The following is a 12,608-nucleotide window of genomic DNA, read 5'->3' as shown; positions in this document are numbered from 1 at the left end:
CCACCCACCCCTCTCTGCACGTGGCACTATCTCCTCAGGCAAATGAAAGGCAGCGCCAGGCAGGCTGGTGACAAACTGGCCAGGGTTGCCAATGGACTCCCCAGAGCCCAGCCTGGCTCCTCCACTCTATGGTGGCAGCAGGAGTTGAGACTGGAAGTTACCAGAGCGGAGTGCAGCTCCTGCAGCTGCCAGTGGAGGGGGTGCTGGGCTCAGCTAAGACTACACCAGCTTCAACAAGGGCCTGCTGTCCTGGTTTGTGTGAGCTCTGCCGGCGTGTCACCTGCTGCCCTTGGGAGCAGCTCAGGGCTTCAAGCTGAGGTGCTGCTCTGCAACCAGGGTAAGGTGGCTGAACAGTGGCGGTGGGAAGAGCTGGCTGGCGTGTAAAGCAGCTGCAATAAACTGCGCAAGGGTCAGACCCTAGTCGTGACAGGAGACCGGAGATCTCCAAGGCAGCATCTCCTGCCCATGCTCCCACCTCCCTCTTTTGCCATGCATGGCCCTCAGGGTTCAGGTGGGCAGCAACTCCTCCCGCCCGACTGCCCCTTTCTCCAGCCGGAGGGAGGAGGCTCAGGTGTCTTGTAAGGACATTACCACAGCAGTGGGTGTGCTGCTGAGGGCCAGTGGAGGCCTGTGCCTGTGGTGGGCTTGGAATGGCAACCGCTGGCTTGCCTGAGAGATGCTGGCTTGCGGTCACAAGCCGAACACTCCCAGAGGGGCTTTTGTGTTAGCAGGGCCAGCAAGGGGCGTTCCTGAAAAACATGGGGTGAGGCGTCGCCCACAGCCCTCTTCACACCTCAGTCTAGGCCAGCGGGGGTGGGGCACGCTGACTGCCACTTTCTTACCTCCAGGCCTGAGGGTCTGGAGCAACTGCTTCCTGTAGGGCACCTGTCACAGATCAGCTGTGTGCTGAACCAGGCAACTACAAATCCACAAGAGGCTTGGACTCCTCTGGAGCCTGACCTGGAGGCTGATTGATTGATTGATGGGAACACCCAGTCTTAAGTTAACTTAGGGCTGGTGCAAGGTGAGCTGCCCCAGAGTCAGATGCCTGCTATTGACCTACAGAACAGGCACAACCTGGGCTGTGAAGGGGTGAGCTCAGCTGCCACCCAAGAGCTTAGAAATCTTGCAAGGTCTGATGCTCTTTCCAGATTCCTACTGGTGGAAATCCCTGGTGTTCCTTCAGTCTCATTACATGTCCTCCGCAAGAGACTGGAAGCTGGTGCTAGCCGCCTGCAAGATTTCAGCACCATTGAGCCATACTCCTGGTTTGATTCAGAACCCCAGCTCTAAGGGAATTTCATTCCAGTCAGGGTCTCCGTAGGCTTTCTCTGGAAATAACAGGTGAAATCGTAGCTGGCTTGAAGGCAATAGCAAACACTAAGAGCTGAGGGGGTGCAGTTGCCTCTGCTGTGAATAGACTATTGCTCCTGGAGCTGTACATTTTTAATCGGTGCAGGAGGAGATAGGAGCATTTTTCCTGGAGGGAACGGATGTGTTTGTCTTGGCGGTAACCAAGCCCAGATGCCTGGGGACTGTTGCCTCAGAGATGCTGCTGGTGATCGTGTTTTCAGTTTGTTTTTTTTTTTGTTTTTTTTTTTGAATGAATTGAAATAAAAACAAGCTTGTGCTGTGGGCGGTGGTGTGTGGCTGGAGAGACGGGACCCAGCCAGTGCATGAGGAGCACTGCTGCTGTGGGGAGCTCGGCTGGGCTTCACATGCGGCTGCGTAGGTTTTGTGGAAGCTCTGACGTTTTGAATGATTGTAGCAGCTGAGAGGCTGCTTGGATGGGAGGCTAGGGGCTGCAAGCAGAGTGCTTTTATGTTGGGAAAACTAGGTGTGTTTAGCAAATGGAAGTATCATGGCCAATTGCATGCTGAGAAAAGTGCAATCAGCAGCCCTTGGGCCAGAAAGCTGGCGATCTAGCTATGCGTGCCAGCAGTGTGGCTGGAATTCTCAGAGGCGTGCCTTCCCACCCACAGCACGTGTACACACACACACATCCCCCAACTGCAGCCTAATTCTCAGGGCAGCTCTGCTCCCATCTAGGTGCTTAAATGCGTGGTGAGATTTTTCCAAAGGCCATAGCGTGTTGGGTTATCCTTATTCAGGCAGCAGCCTGGAAACACCGCTTCAATCTCAGGCTCCCACTGGAGGTGCTGCACATTTGAAAATCTGGCCTCTTCTGTCTCTCTCTAGCCATCTGTCACAGCAGTACTCTGCTACAATGGTCACACTACTACAGTTTATGCTGGCGTTCTGGAGCTGTGTGGAGCCATTACCGTAGACTATTGTAGCACTTCATTTTGTCCAGTAGTAAATTTGACAGCCAACGCCCAATCACATGCAACTTGGGCTATTTTTTGCACACAGTAAAGGTTGTTGTGTTGCTACAGATGGGTAATGGAGCTTGATGCAGAATCCATTGACTTCCGTTTGGGATCAGGCCCTTTTGTCTTAAAGGTCCCGATCCTGCAAAGCACTTAAACACACTGAAGACATTGGTCCCGGAGTGAATGCCTAAGTGCTTTGCAGAATCAGGGCTGACGTGCGGAGCTGAAACCATTCCAATGAATGCGGCATGGCCAATGATGGTGTGGGAGGGGGAGGGGCAGAGGAAGGGGGCAGTTGCCCCAGGGCAATGATTGAAAAGGGCCCGTGAAAACCGCAGCAGCCGCCCTGGCTCTTTAAATCACCGCCGAATCCCCATGGGGTGTGCACCAGCACCGCTGAGGGCAGAGCCATCCCATCCAAGGGACAAACGGGGGCAGCAGCCCTTAGCCCTGTGCTTTCGGAGGCCCTGGGGTGGCCACCCCAGACATAAATGGGAAGAGGCAAGATTACCCAAGGCAGGGTATGGCCGAGGCAGCAGCAGCAGAGGCTTACCTCCCTTCATGCCCCTCCCCTCCCCTGCATTCACATTGCAAGCAGCAGACTGCCCCACTCCCTCCGCCTCGCTGCGGCACTGCTGCGCAGGGAGACGTGCTCCGTAGGCGGGAAGGATGCGGAGCAGGGCAGGCTGCTCTTGTGCCCCCTGGGTGCTGCGTGTGGGAGGAGGGGTTCAAGTGGAGGCGACATCCTGTTGCTGCCGCCACACCCTGCCCCAGGTACTCCCCAGCCTGGGTGGTTGGGATGGGGGTCCCAGGGCAGGCCAGGGACTCAGCTTGGGAGGGGTGGTGCCTGTGGGGTGGGGAGATTGCCCTGAGCCTCACATCTGGGACACTCGGGGGCGGGAGGGGTTGCCCAATGCCTGACCCCCACACCCCTCCTGAGATAGCCTTATCTGAAGGTCTGCCTAGCTCCTAGCCATGTCCCTTCTACCTGAGGCCCTGCCCACTCTGGGGCCTGGAGCTGCCTCCCAGTTACACCCTGGTAAAGTCCTGGAAGACTGTGATTGGCAAGAAGCAGCCAGTGGTTAGTATTAATGAAAACTGATGCCTGTGCTTTTTTAAAAAAAAAAAAAAAAGAAAGAAAGAAGGAAATAAACTGATTTCGTCCCACCTTTATTCTGCAGGACACAGCATGGGCCTCGTTCCTCGTTTCTGATCTGTTAGCTAATGTACAGCCCTGAGCAGATAAAAAGTGCTTCGAGTGTGAAATATTATTCTCCTTTTGAATGCAATATCAGTAAAAGTGATTGCATAGGGTTAAAAATCATACTTTAAAAATGAATCCCTTTGTTGATTACTAGTAAGCTGTTCGAGGGACAAGGTTGGTGTGATAATATCTTTTGCTAGACCAACTTCTGTTAGTGTGAGACAAGAAGTCTCTCACCTACAGGAGTTGGTCTGATAAAATATATTACCTCACCCACCTCATCTCTCATATTCTGGGACCAACATAGCTATAAGAGCACTGTATTTTTACCTAGGTTCCCTCTAATCTTATCCATCCTTGTGTGGATTTTTTCCAGACAAGCACAGACTACATTTTATATGCACCAAGGCATGTGCGAATGTGCACCACCAGCAGAAACACAAAACCTAGCAGTGGATGCTTTACTAATCAGCTGGGCAGCCTGTGAATTTCTGCTGTGTGGCTGCACAAGTGCACGTTTCACAGGGAAGACTGATATATTAACCCCTTATTTTGTGAAAAGTGGAAGAGTTTTACAAGGCTAATTTACATTTCACCATTTATGCTGATCACTTTTTGCACCCCTCTCAACTTGGACAGTGAAAACACAAGTAAAGTAGTACAGTAAAAGCTCTGTTATCTGGCACACTCCCCCCACCCTCCCAAAATCCCTGCACTAGTCACTTCTGCTAGTATAGTAGACCCCGACTTACACCTAGGTTGCATTCTTGCACAGCCCAGTGTAAGTCAACTTTTGCATAACTCAGGGGAGCCTGTCTCCTGTCAGGGGCAGGCAGCGGAGAGCCTGGATCTGGGCTGCCTGCTGCTTGCAGGAGAAGGGAAACTGACCAGTGCTGCCAAGAGTCAAGCTGCTACCCCTGACAGGATCTGTGAGTGGCAGCAGCCTCTCCTGTCAGTGATAGGAGCTGAGAGTCAGGCCGTTGGCTACCACCACCAACAGGAGCAAGGAAACTGACCAGGGCAGCAGCACTAATCAGTTTCCCGGCTCCCCTGAGTGGCTGGGAGCTGGTGCCTGGCTCCCTGCCACTCACAGGAGTTGGGAAGTTGACCAGCACTGCTGCACTAGTCTGTTTCCTGGGTCCCCTGAGCGGTAGGCAGCCCGGAGCCAGGCACCAGCTCCCCACAACTCAGAGTTGCATTAACCCAAGATTCACACAACTTGAGTGCACATATCTTGGGGTTCTAATTGGTGCATGCACACACCCACACACATCCCAATCCCCTCAACATGTTCTTGTTAATTTTACTGTATGACTGTCAGCCACTAATGTGGTACAGCCATATTTGGTTTGCAAAAACTGCAGGGAAAGTGTATAATAGGTATAGCTGCTCAGCAATTGCAGGATCAAGTCCTTGAATTGTTAAAGAAAAATTATGAAATGTTTTTACTGCTTTGAAAGTCTGTAAAACTTTTTAATGGCCCTGATCATTGGACCTACTCTCAACAACATCTCTTTACCTTTTAAGAGGGTGGTCAAACAATACAAATTAATTGCATGATTAATCACAATGTTAAACAATAATAGAAAGTATTTATTTTAAATACTTTGGATGGTCTCCACTTTTCAAAATTATTGATTTTATTTACAACACAGAATATAAATGTGCAGTGCTCACTCATTTGTCTTACAAATATTTGCACTCTAAAGAACAAAAAGGATTTTTTTCAATTCATCTCCTACAAGTAATGTAGGGCATTCTCTTTATCATGAAAGCTGAACTTACAAATTAGAGTTATGTACAAAAACCCTGTAGCGCTTATAAATTCACTTAGTCCTACTTGTTCAGCCAATCACTCACCCAAACAACTATGGCTACAATTCACAGGAGATAAGGCTGCCTGCTTCTTGTTTACAATGTCATCTGAAAGTCAGAAGAGGTGTTCACATGTCACTGTTGTGTATGGTGTTGAAAGATATTGATGTGCCAAATATACTGAAGATTCATATGTCCCTCCATGATGCAACTCACCTGTTCAGAAGACATGCATCTATGCTTATGAAGGGTTTTGCTTGATAATTATCCAAAGCAGCACAGACTGATCCATGTTCATTTTCATCATCTGTCAGATGCCATCAGCAGAAGGCTGATTTTATTTTTGGTGGTTCAGTTTCTGTCGTCTCTGCCTGAATATGTTGCTCCTTAAAGACTTTTGAAAGCATGCTCCACACTTTGTCCCTCTTAGCTTCTGAATGACACTTCAGAGTCTAAAACCTTGGTCAAGAGCTGTATCTGTCTTTAGAAATCTCACTTGCATTTGGTCAAATCTGCTGTGAAAGCATTTTTAAGATGAACATGCGCTGGGTCATTGTGCAAGACTACAGTAACATGAAATAGATGGCAGAATGCAGGTAGAACAGAGCAGGAGCCATACAGTTATCCCTCAAGGATGTCAGTCACACATTTAATTTGTGCTTTTTTAAAAATAATGCATCATCAGCATGGGAGCATGAAGGGACTTATGACTTTAACGTATGTGGCTATAAATACCTTGCAACACCAGCTACAGAAGTGCCATGCGACTGCCTATTTTATTTACTGGTGACATGGTAAAGAAGAAGTAAGGAGAATATCACCCATCAACGTAAACAAACTCATTTGTCTTAGTAATTGGCAGAGCAAGAAGTAGGACTGAGTGGACCTGTAGGCTCTAAATTTTTCATTGTTTTGTTTTTGAGTGCAGTTATGTAACCAAAACATTTCTTCATTGTTAAGTTACATTTTCATGATACAGCAACTTTCAGTACTTGTGTGAGGTGAATTGGAAAAATACTATTTATTTTATTAATCATTTCTATAGTGTGTTAATCAAAAATAGTAATATAAAGTGAGCACTGTACACTTTGTATTCTGAGTTGTAATTGAAATCAATATTGAAAATGTAGAAAAACCCACAAATTTTAAATACATTTCAGTTGGTGTTCTATTGTTTAACAATGTGCTTAATCATGGTTAATTTTTGAGTTCATGGGATGAATTAACTGTGATACAAATAAGGGCTGCCAATTAAATCTTCACACACAATGAGATGTTTGTACTTTTGTAGTGTGCTGGGCAATCTATCTCTGCCTTTAGATTTCTGAAAAGTACAAAAGGGAGCATGCAGGGCTACAAAGATGGACTGTATTTTCATGCACTTCTTAGAACGCTAAACACGTGATTCTACTGAGCAGTTCCAGTAACATTAAGACTTAAGCCAGAGAAATTCTGTGCTCTGTGTTGCTGATCAATATTTTGCTATTTTAATGGGGGGGGTCTACAAATATTCCACACACTCCATTCTTCCTGATAAAGCTCATGTTTCTGGAGGTGCTACAGAGAAGTACAGTGAGAGAGGGGGTACTTTAAATCAAAATAAGTGCTTGTAAGGAAAGGAGGAGGCAACTCCACTGGTCAACAATCACATGAATGGCCCTTCTCAGGAAACCTAAGGGGCAGGGGGCAGGGGGGGCAGGGTCTACTATACGCTTGGCACAATCTGGCTCATTTCAAAGACAGACGAGTTGCCTTTCTGGAGTAACTGGGGCTTGATCCTCATCCCATTGACTAACAGTGTGCGATCAGGCTCATAAAGAGCACAGGGCTATTTCTACTTGGGCAGAGCTGGTTTGGCAGCATTCCAAGACGGGCTGACCTGCGTCAGAGGCAGAGAGAAATGACCCCCAACCCTAGCTGTGGCCTGGAGGTGGGATTTCAGCATGTTCTCCCAGGGTTCCTGGGCCTTGGTCTGGTGAGCTGCTGAAGGCCTGAGGCAACCAAGCCCAGTGTGGCAAGCCTGACCCTTTCCCAGGCCTTTGGCGGGTGCAGGCTACGGAGCTGTACTTCGCATGCCACATGCAGGTTGCAGTAAAGGGTCATGATGCTCACTGTCCTGCTGGAGAAATGATCATTAGGAATAACCCAACGGGCCCAGGAAGTCAAGGCTTGAGGAGCAGCCGTCCAAGTGGCCTCCGGCTCAGCAATAATAAGGGGCTAAGCAGCAGCGGGTTAGCTGTGTTCTCAGCTTTGAGTATCACTTTCAGCTATTCTGAAGGTTAAATGCCTGTTTAGAGCCCCCTATTGAAGGTAGAGACGGGGGTGCGGTATTGTTTAATGCCCTCCGCCTTTGTTTAGCTGCTTTCAGCAATCCCGTGAATTAAAAGCATTGCACTCCCCACAGCACAACGACCCAGCCGGAACAGAAGTGCCTCCTGGGGGAGGCAGGCAGCTTCCTGTGAGCTGTAATGACATTCAGTGCTCTATCTGTTCAGCTCCTGCTTTCTTTTTGCTGCAGTTTAACCCGGGCACAGGGGCCGGGCTCCATCTTACTGATCTCTGCTTGACACCCAATTACCACATGAATGGGAGAGAGAGGCTGCAAAAGGCTTTAACTCCCACTGACCCTCCCTCCCCTCTCCCTGCTCCCCCACCCCCAAGCCCCCGCTCCTTTCTCTGATGCACAGGGAGTTCAAAACTGAGACTGGGAAATCAAACAAAGGCCAGAGTAAGGAAACCCATTGTCACTGCTACAGAGATGGCTCCAGTTTTCCCCGGCTATTGTTCGCCTTGAAGTTCGACTTGCTGTGTGGAGGGATGCAAACAGCTGTTTGTGGATTCCCTGATGCTTTGTGAAAAAATAACTGAATCCTCACTACAAGGCTCCCTGTTAAAATGCTTCCTCGTAGCACTGGGCCTCATTGTAAACCCCCTATTTATCTACTTCACTTCCCTGTGAAATGCCGCAACAAACCCAGTTAATTTTCCCTTGACTACACTGTCATCAAGGGGCTTTTCTACTCCATGCTCCCCAGAAGAGAAGAAACAAAAAAATGGACAGAGGAAAGAATCAAAATCCTTTTTATTACGTGGTTTAAATTTTCCAATGGAGAACAAATTTGCAACCTTTTGTTTGGTGTGTTGGATCTGTGGGTGGGGAGCTGGGATGAGCCTCAGTGAGATTGTAGCAAGGCACGTTGGTCTGCTTCCTGTTACAAGCAGAAGCACATCAGCCTAGGGTATCTACTCGTACAATAAGGCTTACGTGGCTATGAATGCTAATGGGACTCTGGTGGGTGAGATGCTGTTCTCGGTTACCCTTGTGCATTCCCAATTAAATCAAGGGAAGATGCACCTTCGTAACTGAACAGAAGATTTTGCCTGTAGATTTTTGAGCAAATCTGAGTTTTGGTGAAACAATTCATGGTATGAAATAATGCACATTCCAGACCATCGAATGGACTGTTAAGGACCATCTCAAACCTCACCAATTTCTGCTCCAGGTGCAATGTACATTTCTTTGACCTGGCCCTCTGTAACATAAGCACAGAGTGTATGAAAGAGAGAGAACAGATGTTAGCCAAGTTCCTTAATGCATCACTAGAAGGCGCTCAGATATCATGGTGCTCAGTGAGCTATTAACCTATACAAAAGAGAAGGCTGATTGGCCAAGGCCTTTATGACATGTAAAATCACACCTTCTTTTGCATACTAACAGAGGGTAAGCCATGCTAGTCTATACACTACCAAAACAAAAAGCAGTCAAGTAGCACTTTAAAGACTAGCAAAATAGTTTATTAGGTGAGCTTTCATGGGACAGACCCACTTCTTCAGACCATAGCCAGACCAGAACAGACTTCTTTTGCAGCATCTGACTGCTCTTGGTGACAGGAGACTAAACTAGTCTGCTCCTCTTTGGCCTTTCCTATCTTCCTGTTAAAACTGAGAATATAACCAGATAGATGCACAGTAAGTGATGGTCAGTCTGAGTTCACTGCCAGTAAATAGCTGATGCGGTTCTTTTCCATGGCGTTACTAAGAAGCAGACTGTTGCTGAAGAGATATTTCAAGGGCTTTTTGGAATTCAGGATCTCTCTTGGCCCATTTTCATTCAGAAAAATTCCTAGACCATCTGCAAACTCTCCAGGTTTTGTTCTGAACATTGCTTTAGCTAGGAGCTATGCTGTGGAAGGATTATGTGAGCTCAAGGCTGACATTAGTGGCATTTGTTGGCTGACTTCGAAAATGAAATGAGAGCAGGGGATATAACCAAGAGCAGAATCCCTGAAAGACAAATAAGGCCTATTGACTGTGGAAGGAGATAGGAAGCCAGTGAAAAGCTCTTGGGAAAAGGCAGGGGTGACTTGGCTGCAGCAGCAGAAGGGAGGGATTTTAGCAAAGACATTTTGCATCGTGGCATGTTGGAAGCTTTAAACTTTCATCTGCCAATTTAATACCTTTGCCCACTTAAGTATCATGGTGTTTGGTTGTGACCTGTTCTGATTCTCTGATACTGGATGCTTTCTGTTTACTATGTAGTTTGAGTGTTGCAAGCATGAAGCTTACATACACACTGTTCTCCGTGCCAGCAAGTTCTCTGGGACTTCCAAGGAGTAATGGTAGGGTGCTTCTCCTTCAGTGGCTGCATCATCACTAGGTATGTGAAAGTTAAGGAAAGTGTAATTAAAATCGGTTTCCTACTGGTATCTCCTTCCTGGTTACCACATCCGTCAGGAACCTGCCCTGCTCTTCAGAACTGAGCTCCATGCCCTGAACCTTTTCCACCTCAAGAAAAGGCCCAGCACCATTCCGCACTGCTTTCCCTTTTGGATTCTCCCTCAAATGACAGTATTTTAATCTGGTTCCTGCATTTACGTGTGTAATGCTGACAGACCCATGTTCCCAGCATCAGGGATTGAACCTTGGACCATAGCTAAAGGCTAGCTGGCTTTAGCTCCTATGATTGTAGGTTCAATTCCTGGTGCTAGCAACCAGTATCTGTTGATGCTGCAAGTAGGGGTTTGTCCAGGATGAACTGCTAGAAGGTCTCAGAAAAGCTTTGGATGTGTTTCCTCAGCCCAGGGAAGCAGCTATTCCCCAGAGGTGCTAAAACCACGTGCTAGGGTGAGTAAAGTATCTGTGCTACTGCCTTGGCTGAGAGCTACTTGGCCTTAGCTCATGTAGTAGAGCACAGGGCTTTAACTCCTAGAGTTGCAGGTCAATCTCTGGTGCTGGCAACCTGGGTCTGTCATGTTACATATAGCTATAACAACCAGGCTGCATGTAGCTCAACACCAGATTTTCAATTCTAACTCACATGGGGAAGGCGGGAGGGAAGCAGTGTTTCTGGGATGAATTTGAGCCTGTATATATGTTGCGTTTGCACTCATTGAATAATGTGATCACAGTTCTTGTATTTGAAGGCTTGATATTAGGTGAACGTTTTGGTTTACTACAATGTTTAGAGCAATGAGAGGACATAAATAGTGCTCAACCAGCAGCTTCTTTAATTTGGAAGGCAGATGGTAGGCGGCATTGGTGAATGGGGTCAATGCCATTTCTTCAATAAACTATTTTAAACAGGAGGAAAAACCTCCAGAGAGACTCTCTTTAATTGTATGTTAGGACTCAAAGCTCTTTATTACTTGACACATCACAGAGGTCAGTGCCTTGAGTAATATTACAGGCTGAGCTGGTAGCATCCTGTATTATTAAGGTTCTCCAACATGGCTCATTATAAGCCCCTGTTTTCAGTTTGCCAAACTTTTAACTGTTTGGGCAGAAACTTCCCCTGTTGGGTGTCTGCCTCAGGCTCAATTATTTTTGGGAGATTTTAGCAAAAGTAGTTCAGCTGCTTCTTAGAATAAGACTAGTACATATCTGGTAACATTAATTCGAGAATCTCTAGAGGCTCCAAGCTGTGGATCAGACTTTAAATTTGCCAAGGTGTAGTCTTTAGCCAAAGATGTGCCTTTTGCTCTCCCTGTGAAAAGCCAGCCAAACATAACCAAGTTGTAAGCCTTTGAAAAATCAGTTTGCACATGCTCAGGAGCAGGAACCAACTGGCAGAGGAGAATATTGAGACAGAACAAAGAGCCAGGGTAAAAGAGAAATAGAGATTGGGAACCAGTGAGGGGCTGCCTGGAGGGAAGGGACAAAGAGTGGTTATGGGAGGACAAGACTGGCTGCAGAGAGACTGGGACAAAAAGTTGGCGACGGGGAAGACTGTGGCAAGACCCAGGGGAAAATGATTGTAGAGAGACAGAAACAAGATGAGGAGTGCAGGAAAGGAGACTGGGACTTGGGGGCAGTGGCAGGGAAAACATGGGCATGAATGGGATGACTGGAGATCAGGGGAGGAGAGAGAGGTCAGATGAGGAGCTGGGAGAGAGGAACTTGGACTTGCTAGGTAAGAAAAACTGGACGTGGAGGGAGTAAAGGGACTGAGAGCAGTGACTGGAAACTATGATATTGATGGGAAGCCCTAAGAGAGAGGTTAGGATTGATTGAGTAAAAAGACTTCTTGGGGATGAGAAGCTTGAGGAATCGAAAATGTGGACTTGGATGAGGAATCAAGAGCAGATAAGAGACAGGACTGGGATTATGACAGGTTGAACAGGATGGGATAGAAGAGTGCCAAAAGGGAAAAGTTTGCAGAAGGATCAGTGACCCCAAGAATATATTCACCCCCAGAGCCTGGACAGGAACCAAAGATTCCTTTGTCTCACCATTATGCTGCCAACAAATATCTGTGAAACCTATTGGCAAAGGCTGTACTTCATCCTGCTTCAGTTACTTGCTTACCACGAGATGCAGGAGTCTGAGAATCTAAAATTCTACACCTGTTCACAGCTCCAGCTGAAATCATTGACAGTACTGCTCCAATACGGACTGCTGGCAACTATGAAAAACCAGATCCTAAGCATCTTAAATGGGGCATCCAAGATGAGGTGATAATTTCATATCCCATAGAGCTGGCAGGGACCCTGAGCAGTCATTGAATCCTGTTCCCCTCAACAGGACAAAGCCCCATCCCTGACAGATTGATTTTTAAGGTCTATTTGCCTGAATAGCCTCCTCAAGGCTTGAGCTCACAGCCCTGGATCCCCAGGGCCATAGGGCCCCCTCGTGGGCTCGGCCATTGGGTCGTCAGGGCCATATGCCCCACTCAGGGTCTCGGCCATTGGGTCCCCGGGGGCACGTGCGATGGTAGCGCAAGTTTCTTGGATCCCCAAAGCTCCAGTTCCGGGAGCCCC

Source organism: Carettochelys insculpta, chromosome 21 (assembly GCF_033958435.1).
Source record: "Carettochelys insculpta isolate YL-2023 chromosome 21, ASM3395843v1, whole genome shotgun sequence".
In the NCBI taxonomy this organism is placed as follows: Eukaryota; Metazoa; Chordata; order Testudines; family Carettochelyidae; genus Carettochelys; species Carettochelys insculpta.
Note: the sequence above shows the minus strand (reverse complement) of the source record.